The 15,753-nt window shown below is 51.4% G+C and overlaps 1 protein-coding gene across 1 annotated transcript in view; it reads left to right on the top strand.

Annotated features, from left to right (window-relative positions):
- The window catches only part of LOC135984057 (N-acetyltransferase 8-like), a 436,601-nt gene that overhangs the window by 154,052 nt on the left and 266,796 nt on the right, over nucleotides 1-15,753 (top strand). The window lies entirely within an intron of this gene.

Raw genomic sequence — 15,753 nt, 5'->3', positions numbered from 1 at the left:
CCTCATTTTGATGTTAACACTTCAAATTGTATATGAATTATATTACAGTTGATAATATAATGTATCAGTCATATAATAAAATATATATTCAAAGTATGAGCTATTAATGCGATACAATTCCATTACATTAATATATCGAAATTAAAAATTATTGCTATAAATTATAATATAATATAAAAGTCAAAATGATAAAGATGAAACAAAGCACTTTAATTTTATCAAAATAATATGTTCTTTTGCAATTTCCATAATGAAATTTCAGAAATTCTTTTTAACAGAAAAAAGACTTTTCATTCAGATTCAGGGCAGAATCTCTATTTTATAGCAGGGGGTCTCAAACTTCATTGCACTGCAACCCCCTTCTGACAACAAAAATAATGCCACAACCCTAGGAGAGGGGGGGCCGAAGCCTGCGCCTGCCTGAGCCCCACTGTCCTGGGACGGTAGGGGGTGGGTGGCAAAGCCCAAGCCCTACCACCCCGGGTGGGGAAGCCAAAGTGGAAGGCCAAGGGCTTCATTCCCAGGCTGGCAGGGTGTAACCTCGGAAATGTAGGCTAAGAGGCAGTGAACGAAGTCTAGGAATAAATGGTTGATTTTTATTCTGGCAAGAGGTTACGCGTTGGTGCCACAAAGTACCCTAGGAGTACTGAAGTTTCATAGATTGATCTGGTAAAGGTGAGTGTGTGTGTTTGGGGGAAGGGGGTGGGCAGGTTAATGTTTAGGTTTGTCTGGACCAGAGAATACATGTCTCAGGATGTGCGGCATTTCATAAAAATGAAATAGGGGACATAGAATCATAGATATAATGGGATGGAAAAGAAACCAGAAATGTAACACCATTATACAATCAGTGGAGACCAGAAGGATGTTACAGCAGAGTTTCAAAAAAGGAATACTGAAAACATGCCATCTTCAAATCCCAAGAATGCCCCACTCCTGGTGTGCGCTCAGTTCTGGATCCCCCATAAATAAAAGGGGTTCAGAGATGCCTGTTCAAATGATTAGTGTCTCCCTTCATGAGGCACTAACCAGGCACTAACGGGTGTCACTGTTTCAGGGTAACTGCACCTGCATTTCCCCTCCATGGTCTAACAAAGGCACCCACTTTAGTCTTCCGGCTGCCAGTTGGCACCTCTCTTGGGCGGAGACCCATGTCTCCTACCCTCCTGCTCAGGGATTTGAAAGTGGCACATCCCCATCAAGACAGACTGTGATGTCCCCAGCAAGACAGACTGCCTAGAACAGGCCAGCAGCTTTGCTTTGCTTTCTCCCCGAGGGCTATGACCAGTGTATTGCCAGCAATACAAGTTACCACCCAGCTCCTTCGAACAGTCCCTCATATGCTCTCTGAGGCGCGCGTTCCTGAGGCACACTCTGACCGGCACCGCTCCCAACCGGGTCCAGCCAGTTCTCTGCCCCTCAGGTTCCATGAGGAAAACAGAGTTTTGGCGGGAAAATGCCGTGAAGAAAGGGTACCAAGATGGAGTTCAAACCCTTCCTATCATATGCGCTATCTTGGATTTCTAAACTCCATTTTGAATTGCAGCAACATTCATAACAGAATACAACCATGTACCAAAATCACCTTACACCTAGAACTCCCTTCTCATCTCCCTCATGAGCACAGCATTCTGCTTGTCCCTGTAGTCTGTCAATCTGCAAGGGAACACTCTGCCAAACCGGAGCTTCCTGGATTTCTCCCCCATACCCGCTGAGCTGAACCCGGTCAGTGGTGGGAAACCCACCGGGGACTTAGAATATTTACTGACGCTCCGGTGTCTCCTAGTAATTGGGCTAATATCCCAGGGTTCCCCACTGTAGCCCTCACAGTGGGTCTCCTCCATATGGTGCACTGACGTCTTGCGATCAGCTGTGGAGCCCAGTGGGGAACCAGGCACCCCTACTGATCATCAGACTCCCAGAGCCTCCACTCAGAGGAGGGGGCAGGGATCTGGCTTTGACAGGGAGTGGGTGTGGGGGATGCAATCCGTACCAGGGCAGTGGGTTGTGGGGGAGCTCCCTGCATTAACTCCATTTTCCGCATGACCTGAGTCAAAGCATTAATCAGGATCATATTTTCCCATATCCTCCCCTAAATTCACCTGCTTCTTCCAAATCATGTTCCTAAGGGTCTCCTTAGGTCGGCGCTGCCCAGGGTTGGGGGAGGTAGGGGAATTAGGATTGGGAGGGTGCCTGACAGAGTGAGGACCATTAGTTGTAAATATGACAGCCTGCACGGGCTCTGAGGTAGTCTTTTTGCTGACTTGTCTTTTTAAGACACCAGTTTCTCGCAGCAAATCTCCTGCCTGTTTGATTTTTGCCACTAGTTTACTCCATGTTAGGTGTTCTAAATCCACAGTCCCCAGGGTCAATTTTGTCTGAGAATTTAGTCCTGCATAAGTGCTCTGTACTAATTCGTGTCCTTGGTACTGGAAAGTGATAATCCCATTCTCTTCTGCCTGGGGTAATGAATCAGAGAGACCTGCCAGCATTTTCTTTCAAAGTAGTTAAGCTTCTGGGGCCTCTCCTGGTTTCTGCTCTTCCATTATAGACAGTTTCTTAAGGGAAGACGCAGGCAGTAATATTTTAAGAGCACTTATCATCCATTCCCGGGTCCAGGGGCAGTCCGCTCCCAAGAACCTATGCCTATGTCTAGAGCATCTGCAGCACAAAGAGAAGCACATAACTGAGCCAATTGGGTTAAGTCCATGCCATCAGCCATGCAACGGCTGTGTCACGGCTCAGTGGCCCCAGTCTCTCAGCAATAGTCTTGGCTTGACTAGGAGACCACCTTACTACATCCGTGACCAGCTCTGTTGTGGGAAGATCAGCTCCTGCAACTATGTGTTTAACCTCCCTTGTGGAAACAGGGGCAACATTATGCCTGTGTGGCCAATCGGGGTTAAATGAGTTTTGGGAACATCATCAGGGGGTATCTTTATTTTCCCAAGGGGCTCCAAATCACAATCCTCTCTCAACCTTAGAGCTACTACCATCCCCTTATGGGGGCTAAGTTGGGCACGCAAGTTACTAATCTTTGCCTCACACTCCTGATGGTCGGCTGCTGCCTTCGCTGCCCTGTTCTCTTCTGCCAAGAAGCGAGTTGCTCCTCTTGCTTCTTCTAACAGAACTTTTGTGTGTGTTAACCCTTTCCTCTACTGTTCTGCATCCCTGCTGGCCTTGTCTCTCTCCTCTTGTATATCTCTGAGTACAGTCGCCATCCTGAGCTTTTCTGCTATCAATTCACACCCGTCTGTCTCATATTTATTCAAACGTTGGTGTAACTGCTTTTTCTCAAGCTCTAGTTCCTGCCTTCTCTTTACCATTTCATCCATGTCCAGACGTGCATCAAATAATGCCCATGCAGCAGCTGCATCCTTTGCACTAGCACGTGGCTGAAAGTTTGTGCAATCCTGTTCAAAGCTCAGCCTAGCTTCAGTCAGGGGATTCTCACCCTTAAAACACCCCGTCTCCCTGGGGCATTTCCCCTTCTTCGTTACCCATCTCTCTAACCTGTTGGTTTTCTCCTGTCTCAAGCGAGCAGCAAAAAGGTCTTTTTCAGCCATCTCTAGTTCCTTATCTCACTAATGATCCCCACCAACAGCTCTTTCTAAAACCTTTATTTTTAAGGCACTACCTTTAACTCCTTATTGCACAGTTCTACAGGTATTCTAAGCACGATTCTTAACAGAAGGTTACCAAAGAGTCTATGAGAGAGAGACCTTTTTAAAGTCCAGTTCAACAATTCCCAGTTTACGAGGAACCGTGTGATATTTTTGCCTGCTGGCGTGATCAGAGACAGCTGCAGTTCATCTCTGGGTAACGGAAGTGTCTGAGTTCCAATGACAATGACGACACATAGGGGCATGGTTGTTCCCCAAACAGCGGAGGAAACCAGGGCTATCCTGCACCTTCCAGCTGTCCCTGGGTGTGTTTGATGGTGTACGTACTCTCCAGTGGCACTCTGTGTGCAGTTGGCAGTGCTTTCCCAGGGGCAACCTGAGGAGTTGCCAACAGCATAGAGCAACGCTGCAGAGCCGGGGGTTGCTCCCATTCCCATAGAATCCATGCATGTGGCACAGCAATTTTGCTTCCTGGGCTCCAGCTGGCCAGCACCTCCAGAGGGGATCACAGGTAGAGCATAGAGCCTGGACACAGGGCTGGATTAAGACCTTTAGAGGCCCTAAGCACTGAAAAGATTATGGTGCCCCGCCAAATGTAATTCAAAATAAAAACAATACTATCCCGTAAAATAAAATTTTATTTTTCAAAATGACACAAAACTTACACGTATGCTGAAATTAAAATAGCTTCTTTCTAGATTTTCTGATTGCAAAATTCTGGATAAGTTCATCGAAGCTGATTCGACGAAACATGTCCGCTTCCCTACACAATAGGGAAAGTGAATCAAGTCTGTCCTGACACATTGTTGTTCTCGGAGGGTTTTTTATTCTTTTCAGCTGAGAAAAAGAGCGTTCTGTGGAGCAGTTAGTAATCATCAATGTTAGAAAAATACGTAGTGCAATCTCTACAGTTGGAAATACACATTGTATTCCGTATTGTGTCATGAAGATCAATGTGACTGAATTTCATTTTTCCTGTTTCATTAAACTTTGCACGCATATAATCGTGGAACTGCCCTACTTCTCCACAGAGATTCATGTTCAAGTCAACAGGGTCTGAGTCAACTAGCTTTTGGGAACCTTGTGAATATTGTTCATCAGATAAGTCCATATTGTTTAGAAAAGAAAATCTACTTGATACTTCTTTGTACACTTCACCTCTCCTCTCATATGAGCTTCAAGTGTATCAATTATAGCATAGTAAGTAGATACGCAAAATTTGTCTCTAGGATTCAATGCTGTTTCTGTTGCTCTGCTATCATTTGCTTGTTTTTTCCTGATTCGCTTGTGGGACTGGGCTTCTTTGTCATTAGTATCAGGCAAGATATCTTTTGATAGGTCTTCAAAGCTTTCGAAATCATTCCTCAAAGTGTGTAAGTGGTCTGCTAATGATTGACAGAGGTCTGCACATGTTTTCAAATCCAATACTTTTTCTTGGAGAGCTTGACTTGTGTGGTAAAAGTGTTGGAAAAATTTCATTCCACATGGTCAACATGAAAACAAACTCTAGTTCTTGCATCTTGTTTGCAATGTTTTCTGCCTCTCGTATAGTTTCTCCCTTTTGTGATTGGTCTTCAGCTACAAGCGTGTATTTTGGGTAAGATCTAAGTTATAATTGGACCTGGGTATGTGGCTGATCCTGTGGGATTGGAAGAACCTTTTCTTCTTCGAGTGCTTGCTCATATCCATTCCATTAGGTGTGTGCGCGCCGCGTGCACGATCGTCGGAAGATTTTTACCCTAGCAACACCGGCGGGTCGGCTGTGGAGCCCCCTAGAGTGGCGCCTTCATGGCGCTGAATATATACCCCAGCCGACCCGGCGCCCCCTCAGTTCCTTCTTACCGCCCCTGACGGTCGTTGGAACTGTGGAGCGCTGCTTAGCTGTTCTCCACTCTCCCTAGCTTAGTTCGTTATTCGCAGTTATAGTTATAGTTTATAGTTAAATAGTTCAATAGTTTTAAGAGTTGTCTAGTTGTTATAATAGTTCAGGGGATTAAGGGGGTCGTCTCCCCCTTTCTCCCCCGGCCGCGGGGCCGGGCTCATGCCCAACGCTCCCGGCTTCAAGCTGTGCGCCTCCTGCGCTAAGCCGATGCCCACGAGCGACCCGCACGACTCCTGTCTGAAGTGCCTGGGAGAGTCCCATCAAACAGATAAGTGCAAGATCTGTAAGGCCTTCAGACCAAGGACCAAGAAGGAGCGGGACTTTCGGCTCCGGCAACTCCTGATGGAGGCGGCACTTAGTCCGGACGCTCCATCTACAAGTCAGGCCCCGGCACCTAGCGCCTCGGTGCGCAGTGCCCCGGCGGCACCGGCCATGACGACCACGCGAGTGGCGTCAGATGAGCCTTCCCGGCACCGGACCTCGTCGGCACCGCAAGCACAGCAAGTGCCTCGGCGCCGGTCATTATCCCCAGGGCATAAGAAAGCCCATAAGACGGGGACCTCCGTGCCGAAGACGCTGGCTCCCCCAGTGCCGGGGGTAGAGCCGCGTACGCCGGTGGAGTACCGGAAACAGGTGCCTCCAGCACCGTCGACTCCGGCGCCGAGGCCGTTGAGTCCGGTGCAGACGGCGTCTCCACCGAGGCCGGCGGTGATACAGTGCCTCCCGTCGACGCCAGAGACCTTCGCGGCGGCGAGAGACTTAATAGCTCTCACGGAGCCGGCACCGCCTCAACCACCGGCACCGACGGCACCGTTGCCTCGCCCGGTCCAGTCGAGGGGGAAACCTGCCTTGATGCGCCCTCCATCGCAAGGGCTGGAACCTCGGCACCGATCCAGGTCCCGAAGCAGGTCCCCACGCCGCTCGCAGTCCCGGCACCGAATATCACCTCGGCACCGGTCGTACTCGTGGCCAAGATCTTCTTCGCGGCACCGCTCTACGTCTCGGCACCGCTATGATCGTCGGCACCGATCAACGTCGAGACGTAGTTCTCGGCACCGCTACGGTCGCCGCTCGACGTCGAGAGGCCGCTCCCGGTACCGGGCATACTCCAGGTCCTCGTCGAGGTCCAGATCCGACTCCCGGCACCGACGAGGTCATCGGCACCGGTCGCGGTCCCGGCACCGATCGCCGGCACCGCGTGGAGATAGATCATCTCCAGACCGGCACCGTGCGGCACCGCAGCACACGGGAATCGTCTCGACGCTCTCGGCACTGCCATGGCCATCGAGATCGGGGTCTCGCTCCTCGGAGGACCTCTCGAGATCGGCATACCCCCCTCAGGGGCAAGCCGAGGAACAGGACTTGGGCCATTGGCAGAACATAACAGAGGACCATTCTCATGGCCCATCTCACTGGTCGTTTTGGACCCCGTGGGCGTACCATCAGGCGCAAGGGGCTCCAGTTGCTTCGACCTCTCGCTCCGGTCACTCTGTTAGAAGGGCCCCGGAGTCCACCATCTCTCGGCCTCCGCCAGGGGGCATGGAGGCTTCCGTGTCCGCACCACCTGACGCCCTGGACTCAAGCGCAGGTGATGCTCCGGCCCAGGAGCAGGGAGACCAGGACCCTCCCTTGGATCCTGTTCCACCGGAGGCATCTTCCTCTTCCTCTCCGGATGAGGCAGTGGCGGGCACATCGTGCACAGGTCCACCTCCAATAGATCTTCGGGCTCACCAAGATCTTCTGCGTCGGATGGCCCGTAATATGGACCTGCAGGCGGAGGAGATAGTGGAGGTGCACGACCCTATCGTGAATATCCTCGGAGCGGATGCCCCATCGAGGGTGGCGTTACCCCTGATCCGCACGATACAAACCAATGTATCTACGATATGGCAGACTCCTGCCTCTATCCCACCCACAGCGAGAGGGGTGGAAAGGAAATACTTTGTCCCGTCTAAAGACTACGGGTACTTGTATACCCACCCCCAGCCGTGTTCACTGGTGGTGGCATCAGTGAACGCAAGGGAGCGCCACGGTCAGCAGGCCGCAGCGCCCAAATCGAAGGAGGCTAAGCGCCTCGATTTATTCGGCCGTAAAGTTTACTCAGCCGGAGGGCTGCAACTTAGAGCGGCTAATCAACAGGCGCTCTTGAGCCGCTATAGCTTTAACTCCTGGAACTCTATGGGGAAGTTCAAGGAGTTGGTTCCCCAAGAGTCCAGGGAGGAGTTTGGAGCCCTGGTGGAGGAGGGTAAGAAGGTGGCTCGGACCTCCTTACAGGCCTCCTTAGACATAGCGGACTCTGCTGCGAGAACCCTGGCCTCAGGTATCGCTATGCGGAGGATCTCCTGGCTCCAGGTTTCGGGTCTGCCTCAGGAACTGCAGCAAACCCTGCAGGATCTGCCCTTTGAAGGACAAGGGCTGTTTTCAGAAAAGACGGACTCTCGCCTGCAGAGCCTCAAGGACTCCAGGACGATCATGCGTTCCTTGGGGATGCATGTTGTGGGCCCTCAGCGCAGGCCATTTAGACCGCAGCCTCAGCGCTTCTACCCCCCCCCGCCTCGTCAGAGACAGGACTCGGCCCGGAGGCGAGGGCGAGGTGGTAGAAGAAGGTGGACCGGCCCTCAACCTGGTCAGAACCAGGGGCCACCTAGACCACCTTCAGGCCCCAGGCAGAACTTTTGAAGGTGCGGTCGAGGACGGCGCCCCAGTCATCCCACAGGATCCAGCCCCATCCTTTCGGGATCGCCTTTCCCATTTCCACCGTGCCTGGTCCCTTATAACTTCGGACCGTTGGGTCCTTCGCACGGTGGACAGGGGATATGCTATCCAGTTTTCTTCAATCCCCCCCTCCTCCCCCCCTTCTCCGTCCCTCTTCAGGGACCCTTCTCACGAGCAACTTCTTATACAGGAAGTTTCCACGCTCCTTGCTATGGGGGCCATAGAGGAGGTTCCAGTGGAGTTAAGGGGCAGGGGATTCTATTCCCGTTACTTCCTCATTCCCAAGTCCAAAGGAGGTCTGCGACCCATCTTGGACTTGCGCGGACTCAACAAATTCGTAGTAAAGTTGAAGTTCCGCATGGTCTCTTTGGGGACCATTATCCCTTCCCTCGATCCTGGAGACTGGTTCGCCGCCCTCGACATGAAAGATGCATACTTTCACATCGCAATTTACCCGCCTCACAGACGCTTCCTGCGGTTCGTGGTAAGCAAGGTGCACTACCAATTTGCAGTCCTTCCCTTCGGCCTATCCTCGGCCCCAAGGGTATTCACGAAATGTATGGCTGTCGTGGCAGCGTACCTTCGTCGGCAAGGGATACAGGTGTTCCCGTACCTAGACGACTGGTTGGTACGCGGTCGCACCAAAGAGCAAGTTCGAGCTCACGTCCACATAATAGTGCACACATTCAACAAGTTGGGCATCCTACTCAACAAGGACAAATCCACTCTAGAACCTACCCAGAGAATAGAATTCATCGGCGCAGTTCTAGACTCCAGGCGTGCACAAGCCATCCTGCCAGACAACCGCTTTTGCACCATCACGAGCCTCATTCAAGGGCTCAAGGCCTTCCCAACTACCACGGTGAGGTCGTGCCTTACCCTGCTGGGTCACATGGCTTCCTGCACGTACGTAACCAGGCATGCCAGACTTCGGCTTCGCCCACTCCAGACCTGGGTGTCATCAATATACCGCCCACATCGGGACAGCCTGAACATGGTGGTCACGGTCCCGAACTCGGTCCTGACCTCCCTCACCTGGTGGCTAGATCGCAATGTGGTTTGCGAGGGGATGCCGTTTCACGCCCCACAACCCTCTCTGCACCTGGTCACAGATGCTTCATCTCTGGGTTGGGGCGACCATCTCAACGAACACCATACCCAGGGCCTGTGGACTGCACCTCAGCTAGCCCTGCACATCAATGTTCGGGAACTGATGGCGGTGCGCCTGGCGTGCCAGGCATTTCTTAACCTCCTACGTGGCCGCTGTGTGCTAGTTCTCATCGACAACACCACGGCCATGTTTTACATCAACAAGCAAGGAGGAGCACGTTCGTCAATTCTATGCCAAGAGGCCATTCGCCTGTGGGACTTCTGCATCGCCCACTCAATCCATCTCAAGGCATCGTTCCTCCCTGGAGTCCAGAACACTCTGGCGGACCGACTCAGCAGGTCCTTTCAAACACACGAGTGGTCTATCCGTCCGGACATCATACATTCCGTTTTCCAGAAGTGGGGGTTTCCCCAGATAGACCTGTTTGCATCTCGAGACAACAGGAAGTGCCACGTGTTCTGCTCCCTGCAAGGTCGAGCTCCGGGCTCCCTCTCAGATGCGTTTCTCCTTCCCTGGAAAGACCACCTGTTTTATGCCTTCCCTCCGTTTCCTCTGGTCCACAAGGTACTGCTCAAATTGCGCAGAGACCAGGCACAGGTGATTCTGATCGCCCCAGCGTGGCCGAGACAACATTGGTACACCACGCTGTTGGAGCTCTCGGTTCGGACACCGATCCCGCTTCCATTATGCCCGGATCTCATCTCTCAGGACCACGGCCGCCTGCGTCACCCCGACCTGCAATCACTCCACCTCACGGCGTGGCTGCTCCATGGTTCACCCAGGCAGAGCAGCAATGCTCGCACTCTGTTCAACAGATTCTGCTGAGCAGTAGGAAGCCCTCAACACGGACCACATACTTGGCCAAGTGGAAGCGGTTCTCCTGTTGGTGCGAACAACGAGCCACGTCCCCGTTGCACGCACCTATTCCTCTCATTTTGGAATATCTCCTCTCCCTAAAACAGCAGGGGTTGGCGATATCTTCAATTAGAGTTCACCTGGCCGCTATATCGGCCTTTCACCCAGGGGAACTCGCGTCTTCGGTATTCTCTAACCCGATGGTCGTTAGATTCCTCAAGGGCTTAGACCGGATGTACCCACAGCAACGTCAGCCCGTTCCGACGTGGGACCTCAACCTGGTTCTCTCCAAGCTCACAGGTCCTCCATTCGAGCCACTGGCCACCTGTTCACTTCTGTACCTATCCTGGAAGACAGCCTTCCTCGTAGCCATCACCTCAGCAAGGCGCGTTTCTGAACTCAGGGCGCTTACATCTGAGCCCCCTTACACAGTTTTTCATAAGGATAAAGTGCAGCTTCGTCCACATCCTGCCTTTCTCCCTAAGGTGGTTTCTCCTTTTCATATCAACCAGGATATATTTCTCCCGGTCTTTCATCCTAAACCACATGCCACTCGCCAGGATCAACGTTTGCATTCTCTGGACGTACGCAGGGCCCTGGCCTTCTATATTGACCGCACAAGGCACTTTAGAAAGACGACGCAACTCTTCGTCGCAGTGGCCGACCGAATGAAAGGTTCACCGGTCTCCTCACAACGCCTATCCTCATGGATTACGTCTTGCATACGGACTTGCTATGACCTGGCAGGTGTCTCAACACCGCACCTCACCGCTCACTCCACGAGGGCCCAAGCTTCCTCGACGGCTTTCCTGGCGCAAGTTCCGATCCAGGACATTTGTAGAGCGGCGGTTTGGTCATCAGTCCACACGTTTACAGCTCACTATGCACTAGTGCAGCAGTCCAGGGACGATGCTGCCTTCGGATCAGCGGTTTTGCACACAGCAATGTCTCACTCCGACCCCACCACCTAAGTCGGGCTTGGGATTCACCTAATGGAATGGATATGAGCAAGCACTCGAAGAAGAAAAGACGGTTACTCACCGTTGTAACTGTTGTTCTTCGAGATGTGTTGCTCATATCCATTCCAAACCCGCCCCCCGTCCCCACTGTCGGAGTAGCCGGCAAGAAGGAACTGAGGGGGCGCCGGGTCGGCTGGGGTATATATTCAGCGCCATGAAGGCGCCACTCTAGGGGGCTCCACAGCCGACCCGCCGGTGTTGCTAGGGTAAAAATCTTCCGACGATCGTGCACGCGGCGCGCACACACCTAATGGAATGGATATGAGCAACACATCTCGAAGAACAACAGTTACAACGGTGAGTAACCGTCTTTTCTTTTATATGATGAGATCAGATTTTCAGTAATCATCATCATATCTGACAGGTGTGTCCAGACGGAGGCCTGAGGCTGGGCACTTTAAGGGAACTGCGTTGTTTGGACTCGAGTAACCAGTGAGGTAATACAGGAGCTGTTTGGGGCTGGTGGGTAAATCTAAGTATTGGAAGATCCACCAGCGTTTGGGGTTTGTCTGCCCCGTTTTGTTTGCAGTTCACCCTGATTGAGTGACCTCAGCTGGCTCCCACGGGCAGCGCCGTCACACCCCCCACCACCAACTTCCAGGCATGCGCATTTCTCTTCCAGTCATAACTTTAAAGGGAGTGTACCCATGGATCACCTTAGAGACTCTTAGAGCCATTAAGATGATTGGTAGCTTTACATCCCAATCCCTCCCTGAGCTCTTTACTTGCTTTCTCAAAGCTTCCTTTAGAATGCAATTGGTTCGTTCAGCTTGTCCAGAGGACTCAGGGTGTCCAGCTATGTGGAAACGTTGCTTAATGCCTAAAACCTAACATAGTTCTTGCATAATATCTGCCACAAAATGGGATCCCAAGTCTGAATCCATTACTCTGGGAATTCCCATTCTTGAGAAAACTATGTTAAAGAGCTGTTTAGCAGGGACTGAGGCCATGTTGGCTTTAGTAGGGATAGCTTCCACCCATTTGGAGAAGGGATCTACTATTACCAGGCAGTATTTATTCCCTCTACTGGGGGTGGATAAAGGGCCTGTGTAATCTGTCTGAATCAGGGACCAGGAACCCTCTATTCTTTGGTACCCCAATGAATTATTTTGAACCAGATGATCAGCATTAACCATGGCGCACTGCAGACAGTTCTCACACCATTGATCTATATCTGTTTTCATGTCTGGTCACCATCCTGTATCTTTAACCCTGTTCAAAGTATCTTGTTTCCCTCTATGCCCTTGCTCATGCACAAGTTGAATCAGGTCCCCCCGTACCTGGCTGGGGACTATCCAATGCCTTCGCCCATCTGCATCCACTGCCCAGCGGACATCTCCACCCTGCTCAATCCTGTATTTTCCTGGGGGGGTCTTTCCCTGCCTTGGCTAAGGACCGGATTTCTGTATCCTCATCCTGAAGGGTATTTAAGTCTAAGGTATCTATCCCTTTGCCTAAAGTTTTTCCCTGGGTGGACACTGCCTCTATTTGCTCTACCTGGTCTGTGTCTCCAATGGGGTTACTAGTAGCAGCAGCTTTGGCTAAGGCATCAGCTCTATTGTTCCAGTGTGCCTCTTCTGAGTGATATTTTTGATGCCCCTTTGAGGCCCCTTTGTGTGAGTCACTCGGGTGTCTCCAGTTCTTTCCCTGATCAGATTTGCAATTTTTGTAAACCATTCCTGTTATACACTTGTAACCCTTCTGCCTGTCTGAGTTGGCAGCAACAAGGGCCGGGTTCAGTATCATGGGGTTCCGTTTCAATAACGCAATGCAAAACTGGCTTGAGCCCCCACCCAGTGACCTGGGACAATTACATACCACCTCCCCGGGCACATCTAAGAGGTAATACTTCCCGTCTCACAAGCACGGAGTCTGAGTGTAGCAAAATCCTTTTAATAAAGGAGGGAAACAATGCGGCATTATGTTGGGGAAACACCACAAACAGGATTCATAACACAAACCATGAGGAAACGACCCACCCCAAGTAAGTTTGGCAGTATCCTTTTCCCCTCAAGGTCTTAAGTCCCGCAACCCAAAAGATCACCCAAAGTCCCAAAAGTCCAACACCCCAAAAGTCTCTTGAGTCCAGCAACCCAAAAATCACCAAAAAATCCAACAACCCAAAAGTCTCTGTCCCTGGTCAGTGCAGCCCCGGAGTTCAAAAGTTTATCTGAAAGAGTTTTACCTCCCTGCCTTGGGGGGTGGTAGTGCGGGGTGTTAAGGGGCACCGTACTCAGTTAGAGGCCAACTGCCCCGCCTCTCTATGGGGTTCTGCTGCAGCCTTCACCACGAGCCACTCCAGCCATCTCGCAAACTGCTCTGCTCCACCAGCCGCTCCGCTCCACCAGCTGTCCCACAAGTCGCTCCAGTCATCCCGCAAACTGCTCTGCTCTGCTCCAGCAGCCACTCAACAACATACCTTCAGACACCCCCCGCCCCAAGCACTCAGTGATTTCAGCTTGTAGGAGAGGAGCCTTAATGCTGGTGCTCCATTAGCCCAAAGTGAATTCAGCTCAGCAGCCTGTAACTAGACTCCTAATGGAATATAAAATTAGCTCTGATATTCCACAGGAGAGAGAGAAGGAGGAGGAGGAGGTGGTGGTGGTGGTACAATTGGTATTTCAGGCCCTCAAAAGGGGCCCATGCCATCATATACAAATACTTGTCCCCAGCCTCTCTCAATTCACTGGGTTTCGGAACCCATGTCCCTTGTCTAGTGACTGCTACTTAGTTGATGGCGAGTCCCTCTGTCATAAAACAGTTTCATTGTCCCTGATTCACATAATCAGGGTAACAACACTTAATTCTTCCTGCCCCAATAACAGAGAAATTGGGGATCAGACAGCAGCCGAAGTGACCATTTGGGCTGCTGTGGGCTCATGCTAGGCGGGGTGGGTGTGCCTACGCAAACAAGATCAGCTCCTGAAGTTCTTTTTCAAAACTCGCCACAATTCACCACCAGATGTCAGGGTAGAGTTCATCCTGACTCTGTTTACACACTGATACTGGCTTCTAACCCAGTACAAGCTGTAGTGAGACAGAAACCCAGGATGGGGAGCTCTTGGGATGCACTCAGCGATGTTCATGTCATCCCTTCCTGCATCAATTTCATGGTGGGGGTGTAATGTTATGAGTGTAATATAATATCTCATTGAAAGGTGACAGGGCCAGAAAGAGTTAATTAACTCACAGACTGACCTGACTCATGGCCAAACTTTAGAGACTAGTTAGGAAGATATGTAAATGAATAGAGCTTTGAAATGTGCTGGCATTGTTAGAGGTAGAAGGGTAGGTGTTTGCTCAGGTCTTGTGATGTAAGCAAACAAGTCTTGTCTGTTGCTATAGCTTTGATTCAAAGATCAAAAAAGGAATATTAACATTTAGGAAGACACTTGAAATTCTACTTTTTATATCTAAAAAAATCACTTTTTGCTTATTAATTAACTCAGAGCAAGTATAAATACCTGGGGGAGCAAAGAGCTGTGCATACCTCCCTCTCAATGTTATAGAGGGTGGACAATTTATGGGTAAAATTGATTTATTTGGGGTTTGGACCCCATTGGGAGCTGGGTATCTGGGTGCTGAAGACAGGAGCACTTCTTAAGCTGTTTTCAGTTAAGCCTGCAGCTTGTGGGGGACATGGTTCAGACTTGGGTCTGTGTTTGCCGCAGGCTAGCGTGTCTGGCTCCAGCAGGCAGGGTACTGAAGTCCCAAGCTGCCAGGGAAAACGGGCTCAGAGGTAGTCCCAGCACATCTCTTTCTTGAGTCGTAACAGCTCATTTAGACCTCATCATTTTATATGTATACTTGGGATTATGTTTTCCGATGTGCATTACTTTGCATTTATCAACAGAAACCCGGCTGCTGGCTGGTGACAACACTGCAGGGCTTTCCCCCTGGGCGGCACCACCCAGCCAAGGACCAGCACCTCCCAGCCCCTGTGTAGTGTGGGGCTGGGGGGCACTGCCTGGCACTGGCACACCAGGCCATTGGGGTCACACCGCTCTTGGAGACCCGTAGCTCAGGCCAGTCGCCCACATCCATTCTCATCTGCCCTCCCCTGGGTACGTACCCAGCCAGCTAGCCTGAGCTACTGCAGCCACACGGCTACTTTTAGCCCGCCAGCTCAAATCAGAGCTAGCACGTCTCCGTCGACTGCCCTGGGAACCAGCCGCCCAGCTGTGCCCTTAGTGCCGAGGACACGAACCCCCAGACAGAGCTGTGTGCTCCTGCCAAGCAGGGCGTTCACCTATCTCATAGAACTGGAAGGGACCTTGGAAGGGACCTTGAAAGGTCATCGAGTCCAGCCCTCTGCCTTCACTAGCAGGACCAAGTACTGATTTTGACCCAGATCCCTCAGTGACCCTCTCAAGGATTGAACTCACAATCCTGGCTTTAGCAGACCAATGCTCAAACCTCTCAGCTATCCCTATACAGATGCTCACACCCTCACTCGTCTCCTGCCACGGCTGCTGCTGCAATCGAGACACCTCGCACTGCCTGGGAACGGGTGAGCGAGCGGGGCTGTCGGGGAGGTGCCGAGGACTC

The sequence above is a fragment of the Chrysemys picta genome, chromosome 5 (assembly GCF_011386835.1).
Source record: "Chrysemys picta bellii isolate R12L10 chromosome 5, ASM1138683v2, whole genome shotgun sequence".
NCBI classification, from domain to species: domain Eukaryota; kingdom Metazoa; phylum Chordata; order Testudines; family Emydidae; genus Chrysemys; species Chrysemys picta.
The sequence above is the reverse complement of the archived record's forward strand: the minus strand, read 5'-3'. Positions and strand labels throughout refer to the sequence as shown.